Here is a 14,190-nt window from a genome sequence, read left to right on the forward strand (position 1 = left end):
GCAGGCATACGTACAATCTGGTGATAGAAGGTTTCTTGGGGAATGGCAGACCATTCTTCATGGAGTGCTGCACTGAGCGGAGGTATCGATGTTGGTCGGTGAGGCCTAGCATGACGCCGGCGTTCCGAAACGTCCCATAGGTGTTCTATAGGATTCAGGTTAGGACTCTGTCCTGACCAGTCCATTACAGGGATGTTATTGTCGTGTAACCACTCCGCCAAAGGACGTGCACTATGAACCGGTGCTCGAAGCTGTGGGGACACCAGCAGGAGCACGTGTACTCTACTCCGCCGATGAATGTGGACGAATTGGTGGCGCGTGTTCATGCTGCTCTTGTTAGTGTGGACGCAGCTTTGCGGCGAAGGGTCCAGAGCTGTATGATCCGGTGGATTGCGCAATGTTTGGACGTGCAGGGAGGTCTCTTTGAGCATCTGTTTTTCTGACGACAATGTATTCTATTGTGAAGGCAATGCGATCATTAATATGGACATTATTATTGTCACTGGTTGCTAATGTACATATTACATGTAGTATAAATGACAAGAAGATACTGCGTTATTGCACTGCGCTATCATTTTTAGCTTCTCGAAATTGATATTGTTTTTGTAGTTATTGTGTCCTATGACAGGTCATTTGTTTTAACTGTCTATGTCTTGTTTGTCTTACCACGTATTTGTTATGCTCAGCGTTTCGAAATGTTGTAAATTTAGGACACAGAATGAAATTGGCAAATAGAAAAATGAGCGCCAACCAAGGATCGACCCCTCGACCTCCTGCATGCTAACCCAAAACTTTATCCCCTTCGCCAACTGCACAACACGACTGGCAGCTGATGACAGAGATGCTTACCGTACATTTTGTTACAGTGTTGTCAGATTGCCACTCTTTAACGTCCTTTTTCTGCGGATCTACTTATCGGACGAAATTTTGGGAGAGACATTTTTTTTTCGCTGGCACGTGAGGAGTCGCGCTGCGATGCGCGACTGCGCGAATTTCGCTTCACATTGTGTAATATCCACCAAATGCAAAATCATAGCGACCCATATTTTTTACTGAAAACTTTTTCGAATTTGGCGCAATGTATTACTTAGATGCATATAATCATAGGAACTGTGACCATTAATAAAAGATAGGCACTTCATCATGAAACTGACATATAAAATTTTAAGTGACACAGAAAAGAATTTTTTTACCAAATGGTTTCTTTAAACTCGTTTGCAAAAGACTGCAGGATATGTGCCTCGATTCTGTTATAGCAGGACCGGCCAAAAGCTGGTAAACAATGTTACACCTTTGACAAATATTGCTCTGCATGATTCATCCCGACACCTCTAATTGTGAAATGTTTGGTTTAGAATTACACTGTTTTCCTAACAGTAACAGACGTGATGTTTCCCCAATCCCATCAATAGAATAATAATAATAATAATAGTAATAGTAATAATAATAATAATAATAATAATAATAATAATAATATAGATATAATATTACTGGAACATACCCACACAAAATAACACATTTGCTATACATGGATGATCTAAAACTACTGGCAGCAACAAATCAACAACTCAACCAATTACTAAAGATAACAGCAGTATTCAGCAATGAAATAAATATGGCTTTTGGAACAGACAAATGTAAGAAAAATAGCATAGTCAAGGGAAAACACACTAAACAAGAAGATTACATACTGGATAACCACAGCGAATGCATAGAAGCGATGGAAAAAACAGATGCCTATAAATATCTAGGATACAGACAAATAATAGGAATAGATAATACAAATATTAAAGAAGAACTAAAAGAAAAATATAGACAAAGACTAACAAAAATACTGAAAACAGAATTGATAGCAAGAAACAAGACAAAAGCTATAAATACTTATGCTATACCAATATTGATCTACTCATTTGGAGTAGTGAAATGGAGTAACACAGACCTAGAAACACTAAATACACTTACACGATCACAATGCCACAAATACAGAATACATCACATACATTCAGCAACAGAAAGATTCACATTAAGCAGAAAGGAAGGTGGAAGGGTATTTATTGATATAAAAAACCTACATTATGGACAGGTAGAAATTTAAGAAAATTATTTCTAGAACGAGCAGAAACTAGCAAAATACACAAAGCAATCACTCATATAAATACATCGGCTACACCATTGCAATTTCATAACCACTTCTACAACCCTTTAGATCACATAACATCAACAGATACGAAGAAAGTAAATTGGAAAAAGAAAACACTACATGGCAAGCACCGGCATCATCTAGCACAGCCACACATCGATCAAGACGCATCCAACACATGGCTATGAAAAGGCAATATATACAGTGAGACGGAAGGATTCATGATTGCAATACAGGAAAAAAACAATAAACACCAAATATTACAGCAAGCATATTATAAAAGATCCCAGTACCACAACAGATAAATGCGGACTTTGCAAACAACAAATAGAAACAGTAGATCACATCACAAGTGGATGTACAATACTAGCAAATACAGAATACCCCAGAAGACATGACAATGTAGCAAAAATAATAAATCAACAACGTGCCATACAACATAAACTATTAAAACAACACGTTCCCACATACAAGTATGCACCACAAAATGTACTGGAGAATGATGAATACAAATCATACTGGAACAGAACCATTATAGCGGATAAAACAACACCACGTAACAAACCTGACATCATACTCACCAATAAAAAGAAGAAATTAACACAACTAATCGAAATATCCATACCCAATACAGCAAATATACAGAAGAAAACAGGAGAAAGAATTGAAAAATACATCCAACTGTCTGAGGAAGTCAAAGACATGTGGCATCAGGATAAAGTTGACATCATACCAATTATACTATCAACTACAGGAGTCATACCACACAATATCCACCAGTACATCAACGCAATACAGCTACACCCAAACGTATATATACAACTACAGAAATCTGTAATTATTGATACATGTTCAATTACCCGAAAGTTCCTAAATGTAATGTAACATATACCGTACAGTTAAAAGGAAGTCACGCTTGATCAAGGTCCGCGTCACTTTCCATTTTTAACATAACGTCTGAGAAAGGAAAGAAATAATAATAATAATAATGCATTGAGATACACACTAAACAGCATGCGGTTACTAGACTCACTGCTGAAAGGCATAATTAGCTGCCCATGGTGATAACACATACAAATAATAACCGAGTTTGGACATGATTCACAAAGCACATTCCCCGTCCTTCTGGTAACGTAGGGCACTAACGAAATGTAATGGACCTGAACGATGCAAGATTAATACTTGGTACTCATCTATGGGACCATTGGAGGAGGGTACAAATGAAACAGGTTTCGCATCTAGTTGATGAAGTGGTGCGAATAAATTCACGCCCTTGACGTGGAAAGAGCTTCTTGCAAACTGACTAATCTTCCATTTCTGCGATTGTAGTATGTAAGTGCATATGTTTTCTAGAGGACCTGCTGCAATCGCTGGTAACGATTAAAGTGCCAGATGTCGTACCACCTGGACTGCATTTACCAAATAAGAAACATATACCTCAATCCAGGATCGAACCCTCCACCTCCTGCATGTTAACCCAAAACTTTATCCACTGCACCAACCGTACAGCAAAGCTGGTAAACGCTGATAGATATACTTACGATACATGTTGTTACAGTGTTGTCAGATTCCCACTCTTTAACGTCCTTTTTCTGCGGATGTACTCGCAGGAATGAATTTTTGTGAGAGACATTTTTTTATCGCTGGTATGTGAGAAATTGCGCTGCAAAACCCGAGTACGCGAGTTTCGCTTCACCCTGCATAAAGTTTCATGCTGGAAATTGATGGGTTTCCAACAGATAAATTACAAATATTCAAGAATTTATCTGCACAATAGAATAAACTGTCAACGAAGAAGCTTAGAATTTGTTGTAAAACAGTGCTACTATGCTTGAGACATTTTATTTTCCAACATCCTCAGATATTTGTATCAGGATTTTTACATCTTACTGTTCCTAACTTAGGAGGTAGAGTAGAAGCTTTTCACTCATACACTCTAGAACAGAAAACCGCGCACCACGATTGAATTATACCAATGGAACGGATATCGGTAGATGTGATGTACATGTATAGGCAAACAAATTCTGTCCAACTGGTGCGTTAGATCGTCAAACACCTGAGATGGTTGGAGAGCTCTGCCCACAATGCTCCAAGTGTTCTCACCTGGGGAGAGATCCGGCGATCATGGTGATGAAGGTATGGTTTGGCAGGTACGAAGACAAACAGTAGAGCCTCTCGCCGTGTGATGACGGACATTATCTTGCCGAAATGTAAGCCCAGGATGGCTTGCCGTGAAAGTGGGTTGTAGAATGTCGTCGATGTACTGCCTCGCTGTCAGTGTGCACCGGATGACAACCAAAAAGGCTGGCACCCTAGATCATTACACCCTCACGTCCAGAATTTCTACAGAGTGGGTCCAGGCACACTCTTATGCGCTTGAACACTTGCAATCGCCACCAACCTCCCCAGATATGACCATTACGGAGCATATCTGGGGTGCACTGCAACGTGCTTTTCAGAAGGGAGCTTCACCCTCTCGTACTCTTACGGATTTATAGACAGCCCTGCAGGATTCGTGGTGTCACTTCCCTGCAGCACTACTTCATCATTAGTTGAGTCCATGCCACGTCGTCTTGCGACACTTTCGCGTGCTTGCGGGGGCCCTACACGATATTAGGCATTTGTATCAGTTTCTTTGGCTCTTCATTGTAGGTAGGTACACACTTATACAAAATCGAACGACTGTCTGTAGACATTTTAGAGGTCTGTTTATTGATACATTGCTAGACTATGTTATAGACAGTTTATATATTTTGTCTCATGTACACACGTGGATGACTTGTTTCTATATTCGCTAAATGTTGCTGACCTTGTTGGAATCGCGACTTGTGGAGTGAAATAATGGATAGTGAGAGAAAACGAAACACGTTGGTGGAAACTTGAACTGCTTCTGGGCTCTGAGCACTATGAGACTTAACATCTGACGTCATCAGTCCTCTAGAACTTACAACTACTTAAACCTAACTAACCTAAGGACATCACACACATCCATGCCCGAGGCAGGACCATAGCGGTCGCGCGGTTCCAGGCTGAGGCGCCTAGAACCGCTCGGCGACACTGACCGGCTACGCAGTACTGACTTCTTCAATTTGTGACGCTTTTTTTCTTGAATAAATCGTTGAGGCTTTTTCTGAAATTGTCATTTGTTTGTCTGTACATGATAATCGCATCTACCGATATACATCACATTCGTATATTTAGTTAGTGATACGCCGTGTTTTTTTTTCCCTTCTAGAACTTATTTGTGGCAACCATAACACCTCTGACACTTGCACGTTTCATCATTCAATAAATGTACTATGAATTTTTGCAATTGCCCAAGAAGATATCAGCGAGATATAAATAAGAGTGAAATCCACTCGTGCCTCTATTAACTTTCTTTTGTGCAATAATTACTTTTTGTCTTTGTGACAAGTTACTTCATAACAGTATCCCGCTGGACACGAATAAATGAGCATATACGAGACAACACGTTGTTATGATCTCATTTTCCTCTTAGTGTATATTCTACGATATTATCGTCGTTCTGAGAATTATTTGCTATAATTGGCACACTGGTACTGACGTCAGCATATTATTACCTCAGGGAAATAAAACTGATCATACTCACCAAGGAGCTTTTACTAACAAGGTGAGAACATTTTTTGTTTAATATTTCTTTCTAAGGCGTGTTGGAAAAAAACTTGTCATCCAAACAAATGAGACGCACGGCATGTGAAACACAAAACTGAGTTTGCAAATAATGCTTCTAAAAACCTTGGCTCCTCTACGCGAAAAATATATATGGCTGGTACACCATTAAAGAATTTCGTCAGTTCAGTATTACGCGTATTATTAAACACTGCTGGCCTGGACGGAATGCCTAATTAACTATCGCCTACCTCACAGCAAAGCGTGGACGCAGGAATGCGGCGGATTTTCGCCACGGGCAGGCTTTGTTCTGGCGACTCACGCAGTCTGCGCTTCTTCGCCCAGGGCTGCCGTTCGGGCATTCCACGAAGCCGTCCCTAATTACCGATTCCGTGAATTGGTCCACCATCGACGTAAGTGTGGCGCTCGCTAATTACGCCGGCGCTGTCCGCGAGCTGCGACGGATATTTACAGCGAAGTAAAATTTTATTAGTCGGCGTAAAGATTTCCAGCTCCCTAAGTACTAGTGTTCCGTAAAACCAGAGGCAGGACGTAATTTCTTCGCTGCCAATCGGACGCCCTCGTTTCCTTTTATTTTGACACGTGCCGGCAGAATCTCTACGGAGCTGCTGCCCCGAAATAATTTTCGGTCTCGGCAGCTGGATCCTGCCCTGCTGATAAGCATGGCAACGCCCTCCCAGTTATGGGTCGTGCTAAAAGCTGCGGGAGAGAGCTGCACGCTGGAGAAGGAAGGCCCCTGTTTTTAATGAATATGATGCTGAAAGTTCCAGTTAAAAAGGAAATTTAATGTCAGCACGTCCAAAAAAGGAAGGTTTTTGTTATTTTTCTGCTCTCGCAGTTGTAAAATCGTCGTCTCCCGCTGATAGTTACTCTCTATACACGACGGATGAAAATTAGCTCACTGAGACACTGCAGCGTGATTCCTTGCTTACTAACAGTGCAAATACTCTGATGAGCTAAAACATTGTGACCTGCTTAATAGCTTGTTCGTACACTTTGTAACGAAATGCATCACTAATTCTGCGGGATCCAAGAGTTTGTTGGTAGGATTGTGGAGGTTGTAAGAGGTATGCGATGTATGCGCTGCCTGCAACAGGCAACACTTACGAGAGTCTCTGACCAGAGAGCAGTATGTAGTTAGTTGTCGCTAGTCGGCAGTAGTGTGTAGTAGTCTGCGTGAGTCGGCAGTAGTCGGCGGTAGTCGGCGCGTGTCGGCGGTCTGCTCTGGTCGGGACTCTGGAGGATGAGTATTATTGTAGAAGGTAAAGAAGCAGCCTTGCGCATATCTAGTAATGTATGTTAACTGTCATCCAATTTCTTTAAAAAAAAATCCCCAACAATAATTTTTATAATGTAAAGTAATTTTTTTTAAAAAAAGCATTCATTTCAATTTAAAGATTTTATTCAATGGATTATCTTTTCTTTCATGAATCACAAAGCATTTGCCAGCATTGCACGGAGCTGTGCCGAAAATTTTTTATGTAAGAGCAGATATATTCGCAGTTTTTATTGAGGTAAGAATTTTTTGCTTTTTTTATTCAGAATACAGGGCCGAGGCGCAGCGCTGCTGTCGTCCTAAAATTTACCAGGTTACTTAATTTTTTTATTTTGGTGTTTAGGAATTTTTCTGTTTCGAACTTAACATTAAATGAGAAAAGAATTTTGTGGTTACATTAAATGTGAATGCATTTCTGCACGGAGACTATAAATGGGAACCAATTTTGTTCAGAGGTTACAATATTTAAAATTCATTTAATTTATTACTTCCGTGGGGAGGTTACACTAAAATTCATTTTAATTTAATATTTTTGTGGGGAGGTTACACTTGGTTCATTTTAATTTAATATTTTTGTGGGGAGGTTACAAGGTGTATGGCGTTACATGTCTACTCACAGGTCATTAACGGGCGGCTGATTTGCATCCGCGGTGACGGCCCCCCGATAGCGACTCAGATGGGTTCCATAGGGTTCACATCGGGTGAAGGGTCCTCAAACCACTGTTGCAAGGTTATGGCTTCGAGACACGAACAGTTATCCTACTTAAAGATGACACCGCATCAAGCATTAAGGGATTCAGGTGGTTCTCAGCTGTCTGTGTCTTCGGTTACTACCACAGGTACCATGCAAAAGCAGGTGATTGTCTCTCATAGCATATTATTGCTCTCATTAGCCTGTCTCCGTGGCACGCTGCACATTTGTAGCCGCCGTTAATCTCTATGACGGCGTTTGTGGAGACGACCTGCGACCTAGTGTAACAAATCACCGACACTTTCCCGTTGATCGACGATCGGATCCCGATGGTCACGGGCCCATTGCAATCGTAATTGACGATGTCGTTGGGTCAACATGTGAACACACAAGGGTTCGATGCGGAGCTCCGTGTTCGACAATGTACGATAAACCGTGTACTCGGAAACACTTGTGCGTGCACCAACATTGTGTTCTCTCGGCAGAGATGTCACACATCACCATCTGTCCTACTTTAAAGAGCACACAAGCCTCCGAATTCCACATTCTGTGGAGAGTCATGGACGGCCAATAATTTAAAGCCAAGTAGCAGTTTTACTGTCCTTCAGCCTCTTTCCGTAGATGCTCACGACAGTAACACGTGAACATCGACTAGCTTCTCCGTCTTCGAGATACTCTTCACGGGCTCTGCGTAACAACAGTCTGCCCTTTGAGAAAGTCGCTTATCTCAGTGGATTTCCTCATTTTCATCCAATATCTTCGCTGGGATGATGCCTCGTCCGTGTCCGCTCCGCTTACAGACTTTTGTTATCGCGTAACGTGCCTGTGACGTCACCAGGATCGTCGCGGAGGGCAGTTGTCATACTGTTGTTGCTTAGCATTCTATTTCTGCAACGAAATTTCATCGCTTTCACATTATCAGTATGAAGTAGAAATCTAAGAAAGGCATTGCGGTAACACTAATCACACGTACCTCAAGTATCTTTATCAAATGCGTGTAACTCTGACGATCAGTTCGTGCAGTGAGTATAGTATTGCGTTACAATAAACGAGGACGAGTGTTAGATTCCGGTTTTTTGCACTTTTTTTATTTATTTTATAACTAGCTGACAAAACCGGCATTGCCCAGGTATTTATTTTGCCAATTTTCTATTACAAACGAAAACAAAAAGTCTGTTGTGTCTGTAGGAAAGCACAGAAAAAATTTCATTTCCTTATATTCGTTAAAAAGCCAATGAAATTATGAAACAGTCGTACAAAGGAATAAGCATAATGCACAAATGTGTAAGTACGCTATCCACGTTAAGAAATGTGATCCCGGACAATTTCAGTACGCTGGGCGCAGTTGCTTCGCGTGTGTACAACGCGAGTTTGTAATGGTCTCTATGGCAACGCCTCTTCATAGCTCTATAGGCGGCTTCTGTTTTCGACTACAGACGTTAGCGCTTCTCAGTCTACAGCTGTCAAAAGCAGTACCGGGTATCAGGGATTTCCTTAATTTGACTAGAGTGTACGGGTCTCATAGCAGTAAAGGCTAAATGTATTAAAGCTTGGGCATGAAGTGGTAATTTTTTCACGCAGCTCATTGTTTATAACGTCATATGTCCTGAACTATGTTAGATAGGTCATTCTTACCCCCACAGTGATTGTTGCCTGACAATAGTGGATATGTGTACCAAGTTTCGTCGACATCGGTCCCGTGGTTTACGAGACGTGCAACACGTGTGTGTGTTTGTGTATGTATTTGTTCCACGTCTCCTAAATACACACACACACACACACATATATACATATACATATACATATATATATATATATATATATATATATATATATATATATATATATATATATATATATATATATATATATGTATACGTGTTGCACGTTTCGTAAACCACTGGACCGATGTCGACGAAACTTGGTACACATATCCACTATTGTCAGACAACAATCACGGTGGGGGTAAGAATGACCTGTCTAACATAGTTCAGACATCGAAGTCTGGATACTACGGAGAGATAGATTAGCTGATTGTAACATTGATGCCGGCCGCGGTGGTCTAGCGGTTCTAGGCGCTCAGTCCGGAACCGCGAGACTGCTCCGGTCGCAGGTTCGAATCCTGCCTCGGGCATGGATGTGTGTGATGTCCTTAGGTTAGTTAGGTTTAAGTAGTTCTAAGTTCTAGGGGACTGATGACCACAGATGTTAAGTCCCATAGTTCTCAGAGCCATCTGAACCATTTTGTAACATTGATAATAAAGACTGTCCCAGACCTTCAGTCTGGAAACAACAACAACGTGGCGTTTTGAAATGTGGAATCTCCAGTGTTGCATGAAATGGAGGTTCGAAGATACCAGCTGCAAACGTGGCATGGCGTCACCCAACTGCGAACAACGTACTGGCTAGCGTTTAGGTAAATAAACATAAATGACGTCTGACTAGGGTCTCCTGTCGGGTAGACCGTTCGCCGGGTGCAAGTCTTTCGATTTGACGCCACTTCAGAGACTTTCGCGTCGAGGGATGAAATGATGATGATTAGGACAACACAACACTCAGTCCCTGAGCGGGGAAAATCTCCGACCCAGCCGGAAATCGAACCCGGGCCCTTCGGATTGACATTCTGTCGCCCTGACCATTCATCTACCGGGGGCGGACAGCATTTAGGTAATAGCAACCGAAACATACTGTATATGGGAATAAGAAGAATTCAAGACCCTACTTGACTGAACACATTTCAGACCAGGAACGCCAGTGTCCTAACTCGAAGAGTCTCGTGGCGTCGGCCGTAACAGACGGTCGCGTGTCGATAACGGGTCAAATTGACTGCTGCCTAACAGCTTAACTGTTGTGAGTCAAAGTAAAAATTATTATTAAAAAGCAACGTGAACGGTGGCGAAATTGAAGACTATAGGCATTATGAAATAATCGAGAAGGTGATGATCGAAGATCATGCATATCATAAATCCCGCTTCGGTATTGTTGGATTAATGAGATGTGTATTATTAGTGAGGTCAAAATGTATTCTTATTATTCTGCAGCGGGACTTGCAGAAAGAGATTAAAAGTGACATCCATATAAACATGTTTGAAGTTGCCATTAGCGTAGAAAGCTTTCTATTATCCTATACTCTTCACTTAATTACTCTGATACTTAGAGGAGTCGACGAGCCCACGACCTGTTTCCACCAACTGCTGCTAAAGGGGCATCATATGTAGAGGACGCCAGGTATTCTTGGCGAGGTCTGACGGATCTGCACCTCTCCAAACAGCCGTCGGGAACGTACTTGCTAACAATATGGGAACATTGAATCATGCCTAGGGTATTATTTTTACAATCAAAAATTTAACTGTTTAATCTTGTTATCCACTTCACAAATCATTGTATACAAACATAACTGCTGGAGCTTGATATTGTGATTTCCACGTCACTTAAGATCATGTGTAAAACTCTGCAGAACTTATAGAACTATTTTACAATAAAACGTTCAGTTGATTGTCGAATGTTCAGCTGTAGTTGTAGTGATTCCAACTTTGGTGGCCCTCACAGTATAAGCGTAGGTAATTTTACCATACCCATGCCAGTTCTGTAGAGATCTTCCTGTCGTACGACCCATTTTAACGTTTACTCATTCCCAGACCGCTGAAGCTAGCCCAGACGTAATTTATACGACTGGAAACAGATTATGCGAAAGAAAAACAACAAACAGGAATCTACATGTATAAAAACAAACAAATGCTAAGATCGCATTGAAACCTTTCTGGATGTGCTGCCGCATCCATTTGTAAAAGTACCTTATCCGATGTTCATGAAATCACAGCAGTCGCGGAAGCCTACATACGGGTGGTCAGAAACTGTCTATAAGGCCGGCAGTGGAACGTGGAGATTTTACTTTATACAGCTAAAACAACCAACTGATGGTACATACATTAGGTCATTTTCCGACATGGTCTCCATATAGATTCAGGACCTGTCAAAAAATGGTAAAAAGGGCTCTGAGCACTATGGGACTTAACATCTGAGGTCATCAGTCACCTAGAACATTTTTTTTTAAATTCTTTATTCTTCAATACAAGATACATGAGCAACCCACCACATAATACTTTAGTGGGTCCTACTTGATATTAATACAATTATTACTACTGTAGGTTTTTATTCTGAGAGTGTTAGTTCTATTACTCTTCCACTATGGGCACTACTGCCATGACCTGAGGTTACCAATATTTAACTCTGTCTACTACTTATACTAGCCTACTCTACCTGTCGAGTATATATAAAACTATATTAGTTGGCCGTGCTCACCGAGTTAATCCCGGTGACCATGCCCCTGGAACCGGGCTGACCGAGAGTGGTTGATCGCTGCAGTACTACTCTAATGTTGTTATCCTAGCTTATCCTAACACTTATACTTAGTCAAGTCCGGTCAGTGTCAGAATCGGGTGAAAGGTGCACCCTCCCCTAATCCCAGAGGTGGCGAATCCCAGCCGTGAAGCGGCTGGCCAAGTACACGCCTCGGTGGAACAGGACAGGTGCACGGAGTGTAGTCAGGTGATCAGATATGATCTGTTAGTTACTGTTCCGCAGAAATTCCTTTATGACTTTGTGTGATATTTCATTAGCTAACTTGTTGAGGATTTGGAAGTGGTTCTCATGCCTGAGCAGGTGATACGTGTCATGGTTTGGTAACTCTTGTCGTAATTGTGCTGCTACGTCGTCGAAGAGATGGCACTCATACACATATGTTCTGTGGTGCCTGGCGCGGCTCCATAGTCACAAGTTGGTTTAGCCCGTTCCCCAAACCGGCATAGGTATGCCGGGTAGGGTCCATGTCCAGTAAGGAAGTGCAGCAGTCCTCTTGATGGCTTGAAGTGTTTTAAGTGTAGTCGCTCCCTTATGTTGGGCAGATATTCATATGTTCTGCGACCTGTGTCTTCATTATCGCACTGTTCTTGCAAAGCTCCTCCCCCCTAAGTCTAATTTCTAATTTGTTCCCCACGTGAATCGCCATTAATTCAATTATTTTGTCCCTGTTTCCCTTTTTGACCCAGTACCACACCACTTGTTCCCTGATCTTTATATCGAGAGGACAAAGCTACATTAATACTGTTAGTGCTCCCCCTGGACTTGTTCTATATGCCCCTACCGATCGTAGGAGCATATTTCGCTGCACTCTTCTTACGGCCATGGCAGGCATGACTCTCGTGAGCCTGTGAGCCCAGACTCCTGACCTGTATCCTACAATTGTCGTCAGAATACTATCGTGATATAGTTTTATTAGTTCTGGTGGCAGGTGGAATCGTTTATCTCCAATAGCTATCATATTGTTGAGTGTTTCTAAGGATCTTTGCGTTACGGTGTCAATGTGCGATATATGACTCCACCTCTCGTCGACGACTACACCCAGGTAGCGTGTCTCGTGGCGCCGAAGAACTCGCGAGCCGTCTATTCTTACTGTCGGATTCCTAACTAGTTGTCCCTTCAATAGTAAGTAGGTGGACTTACTTGGTGAGAACATAGAACTATTTAAACCTAACCAACCGAAGGACATAACACACATCCATGCCCGAGGCAGGATTCGAACCTGCGACGCTAGCGGCCGCGCGGTTCCAGACTGAAGCGCCTAGAACCGCTCAGCCACTACGGCCGGCCTCAGAACCTGTCACTTCGTAGGATGCGTTTGAATATACTCCAGTGGAAAAATACTGTCCTTGTGTGTTCAGCCACGTTGACGCAAAGTGATTCGTCTTCTCTTCTGTAGCGAATCAGCTGTCTCCTACGTACTCCTTCAAGTGAGGAAAACAGTGCGCTTGGAGCGAGGTCAGGGCCGTAGAGAGGCACGTCGATGATGTTCCAGCGAAATTGTATCAACATCATGGTGGCCTTTAAGGCTGTATGAGATCGTGCTGCGTCATGAACGAAGCTAACACCCTCGGTGAGAAGTCCTCGCCGTTTACTCACGACTGCTTCGCAAAGTCATGTCAAGGTCTCGCAATGTTGGTCAGCGTATACTGTCTTTCCCTCTTTTCAAAAATTGGACGAGTATGACATTCACGCAGTCCCAAAACATTGTGGTCGTCACCATCCCATCAGAGGGCATCACCTTAAACTTCCTCGTCTTGGTAGAGGAGGGGTGTTTCCACTCCAGTGACGACCGCTTACTGCTGGGGCCGTAGTGCTGGATCCATGTTTCGTCATCAGTGATAATAAGGTGAGGAAAACTGCTCCCCTCCATTGATAATCGTTGCAGAAGTTGCAGTCTTGCCACTATTCACTTCTATTTGTGTCTGTTGGACAGATTTCGTGGAACCCATCGGGCACAATTCATCTAGCATTGTAGACTGTCGAGAATAGTGTCAAGATTCCTAATGACACTCCGAATTATACCTTCATATGCGGTAACATGATCCACCTGTTGTTCTGAATCAACTGCTC

The sequence above is a fragment of the Schistocerca serialis genome, chromosome 1 (genome assembly GCF_023864345.2).
Source record: "Schistocerca serialis cubense isolate TAMUIC-IGC-003099 chromosome 1, iqSchSeri2.2, whole genome shotgun sequence".
NCBI lineage: Eukaryota > Metazoa > Arthropoda > Insecta > Orthoptera > Acrididae > Schistocerca > Schistocerca serialis.